Genomic DNA, 18,750 nt, shown 5'->3' with positions numbered 1-18,750 from the left:
AGGAGATGATGCAAATGGAGCTGCCTCATCTTTATGCCACCTGAACATAAAGATGGCAAAGCAATCTCTTATTGCAAGACTAAATCAGGTCTCCATCCTTTTGCTCTTGCTGGAGCCATTTAAAAGAGACAGATCTAGGTGCTTGGGTCCAGCCCATTATGTTCAATGGAGCTGCATCCATTTGCAGCGGTGCTACATTTGACTCCCTTAAGACATGTCGACATGGGGAATAAATGAGTATCTATAGGTCTTGGAGCTGTACACAAATGCACAATGATCTCAGATCCATCTGCTCCCCAAGGCCTGAAAGTGAAATCTGCTTCGCATCTTATGTTTTATGCTTATTGCTGTCATGCTGTTTATACACCCGAATGCTGCACATTCTCGTTTTGTTTAACATAAACAACAACTATGCACCGTCTGCTGAAACTTTGTCAACTGCCTTTTCCTTCTGTCTGGATAATGAAAAGACACAATCTAACAAATGCATCTTATTCTAACTGTTTGCTTCCAGACATAATACATCAGGCCCAAACTTAAGAGGCGAGGAGGAAAAATTAGATGGATTTGGTTTCAGTAGATGTAATTCAGCTTAACTCCATGGAAGTCAGTAGAACAACACCAAGAGAGCAACAGCCAAGAACCTGAACCAATGTTTTTTTGTCTCATCCCAGAACGTGCTGATGTGCCAAGCCAGGGTGGTCCACCCCAGCTTATGTCTCATCTGCAGACTTTGTATTCACGAGGACAATGTGCACTTTTAAGAAGCTAAAGCAAGACCTACATGTGAGACAGCCTTTCCGCATCTGCAATATTAGACCTTCCCCTGATGCATTCAGTCACGGGCTGCATGGACCTTGTCCAGTGTAGGATCATAGGGTCCTGTCTATGTTTTAGATACAGGATCTTTAAAGATTTGAATCCACTTAGCTGTTTTGCCCTGTGATACATCCAGTCAACACAGCTGCAGTGGCCAACACCTCTAGGGGAGCTGAAGCTATTGTTCTTCACAAAGTTTCCACTACATCCAAATGTGCTCTGTACTGTATTAGGCATTTTGCTCTGAGTAAATTAGACTTATCTCTGGTAATTCTTCTCTGAAAATGAATTTTCTTGCAAATGAATATCCTTATGGTCATGGTCAAGATGTGAGAAGCGATTTACAGAAAGGAAAAAAAAAAACTATCTGGCTGTCATTTTCTCTTGGACACCAGAAATGCCAGAACATCAGTCCCGTACAAACAAAATGTCATTGTTGTTCCCTCAACACAATGACATCTAATTCCTCAGCTGAAGCTGCAGAACTAATATGAAGAACAACAGAAAATACAGAGAAAGAGAAAAGAGAGAGAAAGGAGGAGAGACATTGATAAACTGATTTTAAACTCACAATGTGCACTACTGTTATAAAACATATGTATCATCTTAGCTTCTGTCATGCTAACTGTGCCAAATTCAGGAAAAAAAAAAAATCAACTGAAGAGCTCAGCCAAGCCCCAACCAAGAATACAGAGCTTGAAAAGTTTGATTTGGCTTTTTTGCTCTTTCTTAACTCACATAGCTGTGCAGTTGCAACAAAATTCGTTGCATAAAATTATTCACACCTTGCAATTCCACATCTTCTAATGCTTAAAACACACAGAAGGACATGGCTTTATGCAGGTCACCTCTTTTACCTGCAGCCTTTTTTCCTGCAGGATTTGCTCTGAAGCTGCCCTTTGTTGCCAGCTACCTGGCCTCAGGTCTCAGGTTCTCCCGGCTAGGGCCAGTCAGTCGCGCTACGCCAGTGTTGGTAAGTCCTAGTCCACAAATCAGAGCATGCCTGTGACCCGCCAGGGAAATTCACCCAAAGAACATAAGGATGCTCATGCTCCTCGGCAGCTGAGCTTGCATCACACATACCCCCCGAGACAGGGTGAGAGCAAACCTGGTGCCTTGCTGCCGGAGCATCCCCAGGACCGCTTCTGCACAGGGATCTGAATTCCTGCCCTGCCCTTGCGGTGCACAAACTACTGTCTTTGGAAAAGCGTAGGCTCGAGGCAGATTGCAGCAGAATTTGCAACATCCTCAACAGGTGGAAGACAAACAGTCATGGCCTATCAAAATGTTTCACATATACAGAAAGACTCAGGAGTGATGGGGAAAGCAACATCATAAAGATTCATAGTAATAATAATTATTACTGTTGTTGATTACTAAATAATAAGTTAAAAAAAATAAAGCAATGTATAGTTCTCGTTTGATTCATTTGATCATTTCATTTACATTTTTGAATAAAGAAAAGCTTGTTTTGCTACTTCTGCTGCTGAACCAACCCAAGACATATGCAGGGATACCACACACACAAAATAAAACACGCACATCCACCACCACAGACAACCCGACATTTTCCAAACCTAAAAAAAAAAGAAACCCGTGAGTTTATCCTGAATGTGGGCGAGTTCTCATTTCACAGAGACAACTTTCTGGTGAAGATGGCTAAATAATCATCTGGGAAACTAAAGCCACCAAAATCAGCTCCCTGAAGAATTTCTGATGCCCCAAATTTCACATAGTACACAATTAAACCATGCAATTCATTGCATAGTACATCTCTGAATCCACAATGATTTGGGCAGGGTTGGACATTTCAGTAATAAGAACAGCAAGAGTAATAAAAGCAAGGATCAAAAAATGCCCTAGCAGTTCAGTAAGGATATAAAACCCCTTGCTTGGAGAGGTGGGGGAAGGAGAAGACAACAAACTCATATGGGATTTGGTAGGAAACTTTCCCTCTGAGTAAATTATTGCATAATAGCAGGGTTTTTAGAATCTGCTCTGAAGCAGAAAGGACTGGTCAGGTTGTGGGGTCGGTATTAGGCTGGACTGGAGGACAGATTGGAAATCTAGTTTTCTGCATACCACAAGAAATACATATTCATTTCAAAAGAGAAAACAAATATAATAGGAAGCCAGGAGGAGCCCTGTGTAATGGCTCTCAGGGCTTCCTCTTCTATTGCCTGGTACTATGTGTTAAAGTGTAACAGTTCAACCTTATTTTGGTTAAAACCCAAGTCTGCTGCGGCCACCAGGGAAGCTCAGTGGTCCCTGACGCACCGTGTTGATTCAGACACGCAGGGGCAGGCTGCCGGGAGATTTCATGCAAGATGTGCTCACCAAACTGCTAGGGTTTTATAACAACAGGTGCTGCGTGCGCTCATTCCCAGCGCTCCATGTTGCTAGGTCTAAATTAGGAAACAGTGAGGTCATTTCCTGAGATTGATGCCACGGGGCTGGAAAAGAAGTGGCAATAATGGAGTTGATATCATCATAAAAGCTCCTGTTGAGGACTGAGTTTGCTGGCAACAACTTTGTTAGGTTGCTTGTGCCTGGAAGTGTCAGGAATGATAAAATTTCTGCAACAAAAACCCAGCCCAGACCAACCTGGAAAAACTAGATAGGGGCTATGGATCCCAGTTCTGTAGTCCACCCACCTGGAGAAGACCTTGACTAAATGCCAGAGCCCACAGAGCAGAGCGTGGGCACATACAGCTCAGCTGGGATTTCAGGCCCCTATATGACAAAAAGAAATATTTGGGGGGATCGATACACTGAGACAAAGCAGCCATGAGATAAATGAGCCCAGCTCATGCAAGAAAGCCCTTTTACTGCTTTTGTGAGGAGCAAGAGGCTGACCAAGATGCGCAGGCGAGTGGGAAGGAAGGAAGGAAGGAAATACGACCTACTTGCATCATGGTGGAAACCATGCTTGAGTGGGCAGGCCTCATTTTGTTATCTGGGGTGAAGCAGTCACTGAAAATTCCCCTGTTTGTGGCCTTTTGTTACAATGAATATTTCATTAGGCCAAAGCATGCCTGGTAGTTTGCAGACACGTTCTTCCCAACTTAGTGATAGCGTTCCCATTACCATGGGGCTGCCTGAGAGCCTCCACCAAGATGCAGGTGTAGCACAAATGAATCCACAACCTAAGGCAACCATTTCCAACCTAGGTCTCTCCTGTTAGGCAGCTTGACCTTGGCCACCCAGCTGAATACTTGACTTACCAATCAGAGTTGCTACAAGCCCCGAGTGTGAGTGGCCAAAACAGGAGGTTTGAGGCCTGAGCATAGGTGAGAATCAGAAACTCCTTTTTTTGGCTGAAATAAGGGTGCAGATGCCCATCTTAAGTACGAAAGTCTCTGTGAATATATGTGTCTCTCTGTGTGGAGACTGAGACCGCATGCTCTTGAAGAAAGTCCTCAAGAAGTTTAATTACACTGAAAATCTAATTAGTCTTTTTTGTTCCTCAGTGGGGAAGGTGGGATCTTGAGCAGAGCCAAAGTTAAAATTGTCCTACAGAACAAAACATGGCTCTGGGAATTAAACATCAGTATCTCCAGTAGTCAAAGTCCAAATCTGGCCACAGTAGATAGTTTCCCTCCAATGCATTAAACTTTATGCCAACACCTCACATCCATCAGCAGGATCCAGCCTTTTCAAACGAGGATCTTTGGAAACATGAGTCTCTCACTGTTCTCCTGCCATCCTGAAACGCACCCATCCCTGCACCTCTCAGGACAAATCCATCCCTGGGGTAAGCAAACTAAATCTGCCTACACCAGCCAGGCTGAATCTGGTGACCAAGGGGCAGCCAGAAGCCTCGTTCCCAACGACGGCTGGTTTTGAAGTCTCTGCATGGACCTGAGTGTTGTCTAGGCTTCCTAAGAATTTCACCTTTAGCAAATTTGGCAGCGCAGGACAGATATTGATAGCTTGACTCCAGGCAATTGTAATCACTCTCAGGGGTGATCATCTTCAGACCATCTCCCACAGAGGGGTAAATCTCAGTCTGCCCTTTCCCTTTCTCTTGCCATTTTCTGGTATTAGAGATGAAAGGAAGCATCTTCTTCAGTGCAAAATATATTAAAAAAATAGCCCTGATTGCTTTCTCTTGGGCTCACATCTTTCCCATGAGCACATAAACCTCAATCATTCTGACATTTTCATTGATTCCAATGAAAGGCCAAATTAAAAGCTGTTCAGTAATTCACAGGCTCCCTCTGCCCCCTCTCCCGCACAGGAACATTGGTTTAATTATGTCAAATATTCACTTTGGATCCATCCCCAAATGTGCCATTATGTCCCAGAAGTTTAAGAAAACCCTCTGAATTGTGCGTGTGTGGTGGTGGTGGTGGGGGAGTTATTTGGGAGTTATCTGGACTTCAACAGATCCCTGCCTACTGGAGATGTCCCATCAACTGCCCCCCAATTGCTATTGCAGGGAGTTCCTACTTTTCCGAAGATTTAGCCCTATGACTCCCCCTCATGCCAGTTTGGCTCAGTTCTGAATTCACAGCAGATTTTCTAAGGATGAAATCAGCCTTAGGACTCTTTGATTTGAGCTTGCCATAGCCCATTGAAATTCAATTCACTTTTCAGCGGATGAGCCATTGGTTTGCAATCGCTACATGCAAAACAGCTTCCCTAGGCTACTAGGCTTGGCACAGAGATGGTGTGAAAACTGCCTCTGCCCCAAACAGACAGCAGAGTGAAGAGAGCTCAGCCTAGCTGGGACCTCACAGATATGTGGAGATGCTATCACATTGCAAATAAATGTAATAGAAATGTCCACCAGATGTGAATCCTGGCCTAGTACCAGTTCATCCCCCATAAATGTCTTGCTACCTATAGCCCAACTGCTTCCCAAGTCCTCAGTTAGCCAGCAAGGGGGAAAAAAGCTGGAGTTGGGGAAATGCCTGACTCTTTTGGCCTTGGAGGCTGCATCTGCTTGTGCACAACCCCTCACATGCTCCATCACCTCAGCAAAACGCAGTCTGAGCTCTTCCACCAAGCCTTCATCTGCCATGAGTTGGGCTAATAAGCAGGAACATCTCTCCCCACACACCTTGCAACTCTTCCTGCAGCTTTGCTCTTCAGTGGGTTTTCCAGGCAGAAAATATAGTGTGTGTTAAAGCCCCCAAGAGCTATAGCAGAAGGAGGTCAAATAATAACTTAGACAAAGTCACAGAGGAAGTCAGTAGAAGAGCAGCTAAGAGAAGTTGCAGTCCACCTAAGGCCTCCCAGCCCTGTGCATTAACCACAGCCATCCTTACCCTTACATCTCTTTTTATCCTCTAAATGCTGGAGGCTGTTTAGTGTCCCTTTTTTTATTTCTTCTTTTTTTTTCTGTTCAAATATTTTACTAGCTGCACTGAAAAGAGAGCTACAAACAGTAGGGGAGAATCTCTCATGGCCAGAATACAATGAAGTGCATAAGTGCGAGGGATTGCTCCTTACAATGCTTGAATCAAAGATAAACATGAAAAGAGCTACATCCTTAGAGCATAAAACAGAGGAAGACACCATTCCCAAGGGGAGCAGTAATGCCTTTAAAAACTAAAACAGCCACCTCAAAGGTCAGAGGGGTGTGGGGAAGAATATTTTTCATCCAGCAACTCACCTGAATTTCAAATCCTGGCAATTTGCTGGCAAACAACTGTGGGGAATAACAGTGAGATGTGGGATTCACCGCAGACAGAGCCCTTCTTCCAAGGACCCCGAAGCACTCTGCAGTCTTTAATTAAGGAAATTTCACAACATCCCTGCATGCTGGCTACAAAACTCCTGTCTTGATAATGACATCATGCCTAAATTGGACTGAAAAATCACTCCTGAACAGTCATAGGCACTGCGTGCCCCATGGTTCCCCTGTTTTCCAGCCCAGAGTTGCCTTCCAGAGTTGCAGGCATCCGTGGCAGACAGCATTGGCCATGTCCCAGGGAGGTGAGCAGACTCATTCCCAAAAGCAGGGATGAGTACTGGGTGCCCTTGGGAAACTCCCTAAAGAGCAGGGGAAAGGCAGCTCTTTCAGTCACTTTAGGAAACTGAGCTCTCAAAATATTGGAGATCCCTAAAGCATGCAATCTCCTGAAATTAAGAGCCATGGTGACAGGGACTGGCCATCCTAAATCACTACAGACAGACCAAGTAGAAGCCCCCCATTTCCCCCTCTGGTGAATACCATCTGCAGAGGATCCTGTGGCCCTGCATGGGTCTCACCATGATAGCCCTGGGCAATCCCAGCTGAACCCCAGCAGCAGCGCAGGGCAGGGGCCAGGCAGGGAGAGCAGCCTGAATAGCAGCTCATTTCTGCACACCGCATGGCCTGCAAGCCCAGCATCTCCTCACCTGCACCAGGATCTGCATCAGCTTCCCAGATCACCCTTGGGTTGGGGTGAATTTGTTCCCAAGAGCGTGGCTGGAGGAGGGGACTACTGACCCCAACAAGAGCAACAGAGGCGGAAGTCTTTGCTCCTCTTGAACGTTGCAGCTGTACAGGGCAACAGGAGAAGAGCCAAGTTATCTGAGCAGAGAGGCATTGACATGAGTGAAAAGCAAAGCAGGCTTGAGATGTCTACCACTGTACACCTCCAAAATGAGTCCCCTCCTCCCATCCGCCTGCAAGGAAGGAGCAACACATTTTGCACGACTCTGCCTGATACACCCACACAACCCTCCAAAATATTTGGCCAAGGGGAAAAAGAGAAACCGGCATTGGAAGGGTTAAACTCCAGCAGGCAGGCGGAGATGGAGTGGCACCATGGGAAGACTCCGGCACAATGTACTGAAAGCATCAGGGTGCTTTTGGAGCCCGCCACGTTCGCTGTCAGCGACTGGAGCGAATTGTTGCCGTGTCTAGGGGAGATGGAGGGCTGCTGAATATTTATCACACTGTCAGGAAAACTGTCCGTCGCTGACTGGTCCTATACAAACGTTGTGGCAGGGCTCTGCCACTGTCGGTTGTAGATGTCACATTTTTCTACCCTTACACCTAGCGTATAGCTCTGCAACTGCCCTGCAGCAGGGTTTACACTCTTGGACTCTGTTGCTGCTCTCAGTAATTTTATTCAACAAATGATGAAAGACCCAGGAATCAGCCTTGCAGGGGAGGAGCAGGGATGGGCAACTGCCCAATACAGACACTGGAGCATGCTCAGCTGCCGCAGGCACATCAGCAGCACCAGCTGTTGGTGGGGAGAAGGACGTTCGGGGGGAAAAAAAAAGAAAAAAAGATCAGAAAGGAAGCAAGCAAGAGAAATATAATGAGCATGCACAAAAGGACTGAAGCAGAGCAGAGCTCCTTTCATTGGTATTTCCCTAGCATCCAGAGGCAGCCAAAATGTTGGGGGGAAGAGGGCTGTGTTGTCTTTCAGTGACTAATCCTTTGAGGGAGAAAAATCACATCGAGGCATTGCCCAGGGACAACAAGAGCCCAGCACCAGCACCAGAGGAATTTGATCGTAGAAGAGCTAAGTGAAGAAAATGTTATTAGATTTCACTTGATTTGAAGATGTGTCTTTTCCTTGAAAAAGGGGGTAGATCCTATTGTTAAGTTACATCATTGCTCCCCCTGAGTCCCATGAAAGCCTTCTGTTGACATCTGCACGTTTGGGAATGGACCTTTTGGGGTATGTCACAGCTCCCCTTGCCAGGTAGGTGCCATACTGGGCTGGGTGGGACCCCATGCTTTAGAGCTTGCTGAGTCTGAGGAAGCTCATCCTGCATAGTAACCATGCAATTATTTTCGCCTGTTTGTTTTCTTTTTGTGGAAATGGGACCTTCTTGTCTTGCTCTGAGCTAGAGCTGCCTTTGCTCTTTGACACATTCCCGGTCGCTTTGGCACCTTTTCACAGAGCCCCATCCTTGTGTGCACTATAATTTACTGTTTGTATTTCCTCTGATATGTGATGGTTGAGGCAAATAACACTCAGGTTTCACCAAGGGGTATAACATAGTTATTCTTTACTCTATTTAGCACAAGAAACATGCTGCTTTAGACAAGAGCAATAAAACACTGCTATACTTTTACCTGCCTCAAACTCCAGCTTTTAAAGCACGAGAGAGAGAGAGAGAGAGAGAGAGAGAGAGAGAGAGAGGAAAAGATTACCTTTAGCAGTTGCTGGCGTGCCTAGAAAACAACTCTATTTCTACCTGGTGCCAGTAGTCTTTAGCAACGGACCTGTTCATGGACAGACATGCCAGGCCCGTGCAGGTGCTGCTGCAGAGCAAGAAGAGAGCACCCCGTACCTTACAGCCCTATTAACACACCATTAAGGTTTGAGTTCATCATTTGTAGATCTGTGTGAAAGCAAGCTTGCCATACGCTTTCTCTCATATAGATTAAAAGGATGTTTGTACCTCTTGGATGGTTGTTTCAGAACCTGGCTCTTGCAGCATGAACAAGATGACAGAAAGCTGACCCCTCGTAGAAATGTGGCCCAAGAGCTGAGGGTCAGCATGTGCTTCGGAGGTGGCAAAAGAGCATTTTGGCTTCAATGTCACTGGGTTGACGCGAGCCCAGTGGGATGGCTACACAGGTGATTTCATCCAGCCCACCAGGCCACTTGCCTCTTCCCCGAGGTAACAAATGGTTCCTTACCCTCAAGAGAAAAGGGGAAAGAAAAACCTGTCTGACTGTATTTTTGGCAAATTCAGGGAATGCAAGGGACCGCAACTCTTGCTAGATCTTTAGCAACCCAAATGGGCCAAGCAGTGATTTGTCTCTATGCCCTTCCCATGGAGATGCAGCCCGCTAGGAGCAGGGAGTCAGTGGGCCAGAGGTTTTCAGAAGCTGACTTGAAATTCGGCTGCGTTCAAACGAGTCCATTTTAAAGGCAGCCTGGGACCTCGCGCATGTCAGAGGCACATTTTTTGTGATGGCATCATTGTTCGTAAAGAGCACCAGGGAACCTCAGCTACAAAACACGCATTCACCCAGCGTCAAAGGTGTCCGACGTTAAGAGCAAAGCAGCTCCCACAGGCAGCAGACTTGCTTGCCGGAGGCCACCCGTTTGCGCTGCTCCAGGCGGCCGGGTTCCCAAGCAAGCATGGGGCTCGGGGGGGAGAAACGATTTTGCATGGTTCATGTGTCAGACACAGCCCAGAAAGGTCAATCCGTTTTGCAGTGGGAGCCAAAGGAGAGCGAAAAATGCAGCTGATGCGAAAGAAGGGGGGCAGGGGAGAAGCAATCTGCAGCCATGCCAGGAGCTTCATCAACAAACTTTGCTGCGACGCTGCAGATGAAAGCGCAATGCCTGGTGAGCAGATCCAGTTTGCAGGCATAAATCAGGAGCAGCTCCAGCAAAATCACCAGTCACGCAAGCACAGGCGAGAGGAGAATCGCCCCATGGTCCGAAACAACAGCTCTGGGCCCCCAAAAGCAACTCCCCCTCCCAAGTAGGAGCAGCTCACCTGGGTCATAACCCAGCGGAACGATCCTGGTGCTAAAAGAGTAGGATCAAGCTCTGCAAAGCAAGTCCCTGCCCAGGTTTGCAGGGAGACCCTGCATCCGTCAGCACCTTGGCCACAACAGGGCTGCAAGCCCCGTGGAGAAGGGAGGCCGGGGAGTCACCTTCAGCTTTTGCATTTCCTTGTTCCTTCCTCACGGCCGGGCTCTTTAATGTATATCAGTGTGTGCACGAGCATGCACATGCATGCACGCGCCCGGGTTTTACGCCTCTCCTCCCTGGAAGAGAAAGGACCGGTTTTCCCAAAAGCAGATGAGCGGCAACAAAGCCTACAGCTTGCTGACAACGCGCCGAGCCGCAAGCCACTTTTTTACACCCTTTTACAATAAATATTAGCTGGAGGGGGGCATTGCTCTCCCCACTCTCCCGCCAGCACGGCCTCTTGTTGTTTACTCTCCCCGGCAGCCCGGGCGCTCTCGTTAATGCGCTGTGATTGAGCACTTGGGCGAGGACGGGGTTTGGGGTTAGCTCCCGGCTCCCTTCGGAGAGCTGTTTACTCTTTAGTGCTGCCTCCGGCCTGCCGAAGACAGTGCTCCTTCACCCCCGCTGGGTCCATCTGCTTTGTCTGCCTGTTTTCCTGCTGCCACCGGCAGGCAGCTGGCCTGCGCGTTTCAGCTTGCGTTTGGAAACCCCTGGAGGAAAAAAAAAAATAAAATTAACCCCGTCAAGAAGGGGGCTGGGAAGGACGGAGAGGAAGGAGAAAGCGGCGCGGTCCTGCCTCCCGACATCGCAGCACGCGAGCCCCTGCGAGGAGCCGCGCCGGCGCGGGGCCAAGTCCCCGCTGACGTCAGCCCGGAGGGGGAGGCCGCTGCTGGCGCCAGGTGAGCATTTGGCTTGGCTTTTTGTTTTGTTTTGGTTTTTTTCCTTTACCTGGAGGAGAAACGCACAAGCAGAAGAGCTTTAGCTCTATCTCAAGCCTTGACGTCTCTGCCCCATGGCACGGGCAAGCCAAGCGGACTTCAGAGCCCATTTTTGATGTTGTGCCATGCATCTCCCCTGCTTTGCTGGCCCCACGTGCCCCCTGGCCACATCTGGACCAAGCCGCTTGCAAGCACAATCCTGCATCCTTCCCCAAAGCACCCAGCACAGAGCATGAATGCCCAACGCTGCAGTCCCGGCGTGGGGCTGAGCCTGCTCCCCTACGCTGGTGTGTGACTGTGCCGCTGTTGTTGTTCTGCCAAAACACTGCACTCGGGTTGCAGCAATTGGTCCCTGGGAACCCACATGTGGTCTCCGAGCTCCATAATAGAGGTTTAAAGAGAACAGCGGTCAGGCTCACAGCTGGCACGGATCATGGGATCGTAGTCCATCGCAACAGATATCCTGATCGATGCCATTTGAAAAATGTGGCTCCACACCCTCCCTTAAACCAGACCCGATGCAAACCAGGTGTGGGCCAAGGTCTTGGTAGGTTGTGCTGCAGCCTGGGGCACACCAGGGCTCCCAGCCATGCCTGGAGCATGCATGCTGCCAGCAGCATCAGAGGCCACCTTGCTCCCCACCTGCCGATCAAGGGAATTCCCTGCGGCAGAGCCAAGGATCACACAGAGTCCTAACCCAACGGGGGAAGAAAAAGAAAAGTGGCATCACAGTGGACCAATGCCTGGAAAGCTGTACCAACCCTTGCACATGGAGGAGGGCCAGTCTCCAGGCTTGTCCCCTCCAGCTGCCACGGCCTCTGCTGCCAGGGTATCCAAGCACTTCTCACTCTTTGGTCCATGGCAAAACCCTCTGAGATGGGACAGTGCTCCTTTCCACACAGAGGGACTAGACTTAAGAAGGTATTTAGCCACCAAAAGATCCAAATAACAAGTTAGCTCAAACCCTGGCCAGTGAACCATCCTCCACATAAGCCGTGTGGCTTAGCATGCTGGATGTGTATAAAAAGGTACATACACATACACACAAAAAATGACAGCAGCTGTATGCATGCATGTATGTATGCACATGTTTCACGTGCATACACAGACCCCTACAGAGCTCACCAGCTGGGCATCATTTACTCGGTGTTTCTGCTAATGCCCCCCAGATCTATCACACAAGAGCAGAGCGCTGGGAGCTACTCGGAGCCGGTGGCCCATGCCGAGGCCCTTTCTGCTTTGCCTTTGTTCTCCCTCAGATCTCCAGGCAGTAAATGAGACGTGCTCCTCTTCACACACAACACTTCCAGCTAATAGGAAAAGCAAGTGGAACCAGAGGTTAGCTACAGTTGTCAAACCAATATTGTATGCTGGGGAAATCAGCAAGAAGCACTAATCCCCAGGGAAAACTTTAAGCCCCCATGCACACCAACTCCTATGGATAAATAGGTGTATGGGATCTAGCATTCCTCAGAGACCTCATCTACTGAGCCTGCTCCCTGGGGAGGCTGCCAAGCATCTTTTCTTCTGCTTCACGCCACCCACTAAATCCGCCGCAGGCAGAGGCTTTAGTCACTGCTCCGTGACGCCTCAGGGAGCGGTCTCCACCGCAGCAGCCTGGGCAAGCGGGTTGCATTGCTTGCAGGACACACATGGTCTCACACCCCCTCTCCAGAGGTGTGCAGCTCTTATTAACACGGAAAGGAGACACTCAGGTGTATCCAAAAGAGAATACCCTCACTGAGATACCCCTCGTTGTTTGAGACTCAATCTAGGCTGCATTTAAAATAGTCAAGTCTCTAAATTACAGTCATGTGGATGTTCTGCCACTGGTCTAGATCCATTAGAGACACTTATTTTTCCTACCTTCATTTCCTCTCTCTTCTTCTAAGGAGCAGGCTTTCCGGGAACTGGCTCCATGCTGCTGTCCATTGGAAATAACTGCAGGCAGGAGAGGCGGATTATATTCTCTCCCCAAAGCCTTCGACTGTACAGCAAAGGAAGAAAATGCCACCTGCTACCTGATGGGGACTAACTTCCTACTAGGCATATCTGGTTGCTAAACATCTGACCTCACAGGCTGGTGAGGTGATCTCCAGCAGATCTGGGAGAAGGCAGCAGAATATGTATATACTGGACTGGAGACCTTGGCTACAGTCCAGCAACACCAGGCCATCCGTGAAGACAGCAAAAAATCCCTTGCTCTATCCTGAGCGTCTGGTCCCAGGATCCTCTATGAATTGTGTGCAAGGAGCCCCACAGCCACAGTAGGTGGGGGAAGGCACCACCACAAGCCAGACAGGCAAAGGAGAAAAAGCCCTTTCCCAAATAAGCACCAAATGAGGAGTATTTTATGCAAGTTGGGGCTTCAAACTGCAGGTGACTTGGTTCCTCTGTGTTGGAAATATGCCAATTAACAGACCCTCCTAGGTCGTGAACACACGATTTCTGGGGGTTTAGCATGTTCCTACGTACCAGGTGCACGTACCTAGCTTTTCCAGTATCCCTCCTTGGTTGGTATAGTAACAGCCACGCATACCCTGGCTGCAATGCAATAAACCACTGACCTGGGAGGAGGTATTCTGAATTTTCCTTCTCCTCCCTCCCCCACAGGCCCTTAAGAGAGACGTAAGATAACAAAGCTCTTTACATGGTCACAAAAGTGAGGCACCATGAGGACTTCATGGTGTTACGGCTCAGCCTCCTGCCCCTGCTTCTTCCAAGGCACAGCGTCACAACAAGAGCTTTAAGCTGTGCCCCATGCTTTGGAGACAAGGACACTGATCTGATCTGGCTCATTTTCTTGATATTTGGATGAAACTGAATAAGCTTCTTTTGCGGTCTGGCAACAGAGGCTTGGCATTGTCACCACAAAGCATGAGAAAAACCATGAGCCAGGTTTGGAAATCATGAGATCAGCCTAAAAAGCATGAGGTTTTTTGGTTTTTTTTCTAAATTTATGCATCTGTTTTGAAACAATGCACATTCTTTGTGTTCAACTCCAGCTCTCTGAAATGTCAGGGTTTGGACTTTTAAGGAAATTTATCTTTTTCAGTCGGAAGGAATAAGAACTTTTTTTTTTTTCTCCTTAGTGATTCTTGTGCAGCCACATGATACCAAGCCCTGGGATTTGGGGTGGGAGGAGAAAGCTCCCAACGACTTTCACAAGGCTCACCATAAAGTGATGAGAATCAGTGAAATATCTGGTCATTGCCATGAATATAAATGCCTGACCCATACTCCCACCGCGTGTACAACTCCACTTGCCCTACACACAAACCCACCCACAGATTTTGCCCATGTGAACTCCCTCCTCCCCCTCCGCACAAGCCGAGAGCTTCCACCTGAACTGGTAGTTGCCAGCAAATGCCAGGCACATGCAAAAATCAGGGTCTGGCTTTCCATTTGTCTGTAGCTTATATTAAGTGAAGGTAACCCCCTACTCACTGCAAATTTCTGCAAAGATTTAGCAGACTTGAGCCTTTGGACATGGGCACCCAACTAGATGGATTCAAAACCAGCAGCAGAGACTGCTGTCATCCCTGCACTGAGACAACTGCTCTCAGACTTTCCCGTCTGTAGCTGAGCTCTTCCAAAAACTAGCAGGTAAAAGCCTTGCCATTGTTTTGATGTAAGCCTCATGCCTGAGATTCCTCACAAGCAAATGCATTGGGCTGCCGAAAAACCCAAAACTTTTTTGTGCCCAAGAGAGATGCCAGTGTAGTTCCGGTGTTAGGCAGAGCCCATCCCCTGACACCAGCTGATGCACGTCTGGTGCAAGACCAGAGTTCAGCCCTTTATCAAAGAAATGGGTAGTTTTCCCCAAGGCTTGCAGTAAAAAAATGCCCATCATTTTGCATTAAATAGAAAACACATACTTTGCATGAAGCGTTCAGCCACAGAAACGCATTTATGTGGCTGCTGGGATCCCTTTCTTTTCATCAGCATTCACCTGAAAAGCCCTCTTGCCACCTTCCACAGCAACGTTAACTATTCCAAAGTGATTGTCATCAAAGGTAGAAAATATCCGTTCCTGACAAAGGCTCTCCTACCTCCGGTCCTGCAACCCCTCACTCTCCGCTGTCCTGCTCCCCACCGCTGACGGGTCCCATTGTGCTGTGCTCGCAACACCAGCTGCCCAACGGACAAAGACTTTAGTACACAGGTGCTCAGGCGCATTGAAGTTGTGGAAGGAAACATAAGCCAAGGAGAAAGTAATGCTGAAGGGAAAGGAGCAACAGTCGTTGACTTACAAGCGCACTCAGGAACGTGAAAGGTAGCTAAAACCTAAAGATTTTCTGCAAATATACCTACACAGGCATTTCTGCCTCTGACTATCTACCACGCTGGCCTTCCAGTAGCATCTAAATCGCAAAGCTAATTGTATTGTAAAAGTAACGGCCTATGAAATTTTTAATGGAGAAGATTGCGCTGACAATTTTTTTCCTCTGTGGTTCAATATACTTCAATATCTTTTCCCTCTTGCAGCATTTGATTCAGGCTTACAGTGGATTTACACAGCTACCTTGCTCAGCACCATAAAGACTGAACTGCAGGACAGCGCTGATCCATTTTCCAGCTGGACCTGGGCAGTCCAAGCCCACACTTGGCTACTCATATGTTTTGGGGAGCATCTAAAACTACATCTTCATCCTCAAATCATTGATACATAGATACATGGAACAATCACTTATCACCAGTCACAGAGTTTTGGTACTCATCTGCCACAGCATAGTGCAACACAAGGGCAAGAGGCAGTGGTCCTCACACAGGAACACAAGGATGCTGGACAGGGCAGCAGAGCTTCTAGGGCTCTTCCTGGAAAATACAAGAAGGAGGAGAAGCAGAAAAACATGAAGAGTTTGTGTAAGGGATGGAAGGAAAGTAGCATTTAAAGTCGGATGAGGATGAGTTTTAAAGGCAATGGGGACCACTGTGCCAAATAGAGTAATAAGAGTACTTACGAGGGCCGAACACAAGGATAGTCTGCAGACCCCAAACATCTTTCAGACACAGCATTTAGGCCCAGAGCTGAAGCCATAGCTCACAACCAATTCTAACCTGCAAAGCTGAACCAACCCACAATTGGCAGATGGTTGGTTTGTATCCTGCAGTCGCACCTCTCAAACAGAAATGGATCATCCTCTGTTGATCCTGATGTCCATGCACAGCAAGAGACATTCTGTCACATTCAGATCCTGCGTGCATATCTTACTGGCAATGTTTTCTTCATGTCATACACGTTCAGAAACAAGAGCAGTCCTACCAGAACTGACCAAAAATTTTCCATTTGAGTGATTTTCTATTAGAAAACTCTCTGGGGGCAAAGTTCTCAAACTGGATTTGGGCCCAATGTAGGGTGAACTTTGGTGATCAAGTCCAAAACTGACTCTAGAAACTCACCCCCTAACAGCTGAGCAGGTGTTGAAATTTTACTCAGAAAATATGTTTTGGCAGCTACAGCAATGCACCACAGAGGCATTGCCATTTTGGTTGGATTGAGGATATGAGCATCTATCTTCCACCAAAGTCCATCAGTCACCAAGGAACCAGGCATCCCTCTGCTGAGACCCTTGAGGGACACACTCCTGTAGGCATGTTTGACACTTGCCTAGCACATATGAATGGCAACAAGTTCTGCACAAATCACAGCACTCAGGGTCACACTAATATAAAAACATGGCTATTGGAGGAGGAGAAGGAAGAGAATAAGGTGATGGACTGGAGCTCTAGATATGGAGCAGGGAGAGCCAAGCAGCACATGGATCAACAGCTGTTTTTCATAAGACATCAAAATAAAATGTCCTCTCAGCTGTTTCATAACAATATTGTGAAATTCCTTTTCCCTGAGAGATAACAAAGTGGTCCATTTTCCATGCTGCTTCAGAAAATTCCTGGATGGAAATTCCAATTGCAGCCTTTCTTAAATACTGGTGTGAAGTGCCCACAGACCACAGCCCCAGTGGGCTAAGTTCCATTAAAAGAGACAGGATCTCCCTCAGTGTACTGAACAGTACACAGAGTACACAGTGTACAGTGAACAGAACACAGAGAAAGGGCAAGCACAAGAGATGGGAAATGCCCTCACCCTAAAATTAACAAGCACCTGAAGGCCCCAGAAATGATTTGATTTCCTGACTGAACCCACCCTAAAAATGATTAGCCACAGCCTGTGCCGAACAAATCATCATCAGATGAAGAAACAAATAGTAATAATGTAATAATAGTAATAACTGTATAATGCCACACAGTTCCACATATGCAAAGAGTATCAGTTTTAACAGCGTTAGTATGAAGCTTGCATTGCTAGCTCACACACACATGCATACGATTTAGATATATTCTAATAGACAGTTCTGGCCCATGACATTCCTGCAGGTCAAAATTAAATAAAAGGCAGAAACACATCGTGCACCTCTGGTTAGACTCTTGACTGGCTCGGCGCTGAGGAAGCCTGCAGTTAATCAGCTTTCTTTCTCCACTAACTGTCACTGCAAACAAAGGAATTAGCAGAAGGTCTGTAGGGAACATTGAGATAATTTGCTGGCTGAAGAAAAGAGAAAGAAAAGAAAAGCAAAACAAAATTACTGAGAAATTTACTTGCACTGACCTCTCCATAAATATTTAGATATAATCATCATTACCTTGGAGTAAATTAAGTTATAAACAGTCTCCACAATTGCACATGATGAATGTGTATCGGCATCAGAGAGCACTTTATTGCAAGTTAATATGGAAACAGAGCACCTCAATCAATCAGGATGCAGAAATGCTGTCTGATGATATCAGCCTTTCTCAACCTATTCATACTCGACACCATACGGTCTCTCACCCAGCTGCCCCCCTTCCCCATTCTTATTATATTAACAAATACATATCGAACTGTGGTAGACAGTAAGAGTTACGTATGTGGAACCAGAATAATGATAAAAGTACAGTACATGTCCTCAGAAGCACTAGCAGTATTATTTATATTACAGTAACATCTACAGCAACTGAGGATATGGCCCCCCTGTGCTGTGTTCTGTATACAAACACGCCAGAAACCATCTGGGTAGGATTCATCTGGCTAGATGCAGACATTCACAATGGGGACATCACAGCTGAGCTAATCACCTTCAGCTCCTTTCGCAATCAGCAGAGAAATCAGCACTTTCTGAGCATAACCTACCAAACCTATTTTAGATGTCTACTTTACAGAGAGGTGAACCATGCCCTGGACAACTTCGACATTGTTGGCCCGGTCTTCACAGACCATTCAGCATCCCTAGGTGACTAGCGCTGAAGTCAACATCTACACCATGGATGCCAGCTTTGGTGAAACAAGTCCCATCCAGTCTGATTGAAAGTCTTCAGGATCTAGAAAAAGCAGACAACCACATGGCAAGGGAAAGGAAATCAGATATGAACTCCATTTTTGGATGTGAGACCCATTTAGCCTCCCAGGGTTGATGATAACTTCTCCGGGAAGCTGTCAGACCTCAGCTGTTGAAGAACAGAGCAGACAGGGGAGCACGTTGCTGAGACCTGGGGTGCTCGCACCTTGCCTACCCCTTCACTTTTAATGTGAGAACAACCCAGCTCAGACTGATGGAAAGAGCAGT

The sequence above is a fragment of the Apteryx mantelli genome, chromosome 2 (genome assembly GCF_036417845.1).
Source record: "Apteryx mantelli isolate bAptMan1 chromosome 2, bAptMan1.hap1, whole genome shotgun sequence".
Taxonomy (NCBI): Eukaryota; Metazoa; Chordata; class Aves; order Apterygiformes; family Apterygidae; genus Apteryx; species Apteryx mantelli.
Note: the sequence above shows the minus strand (reverse complement) of the source record.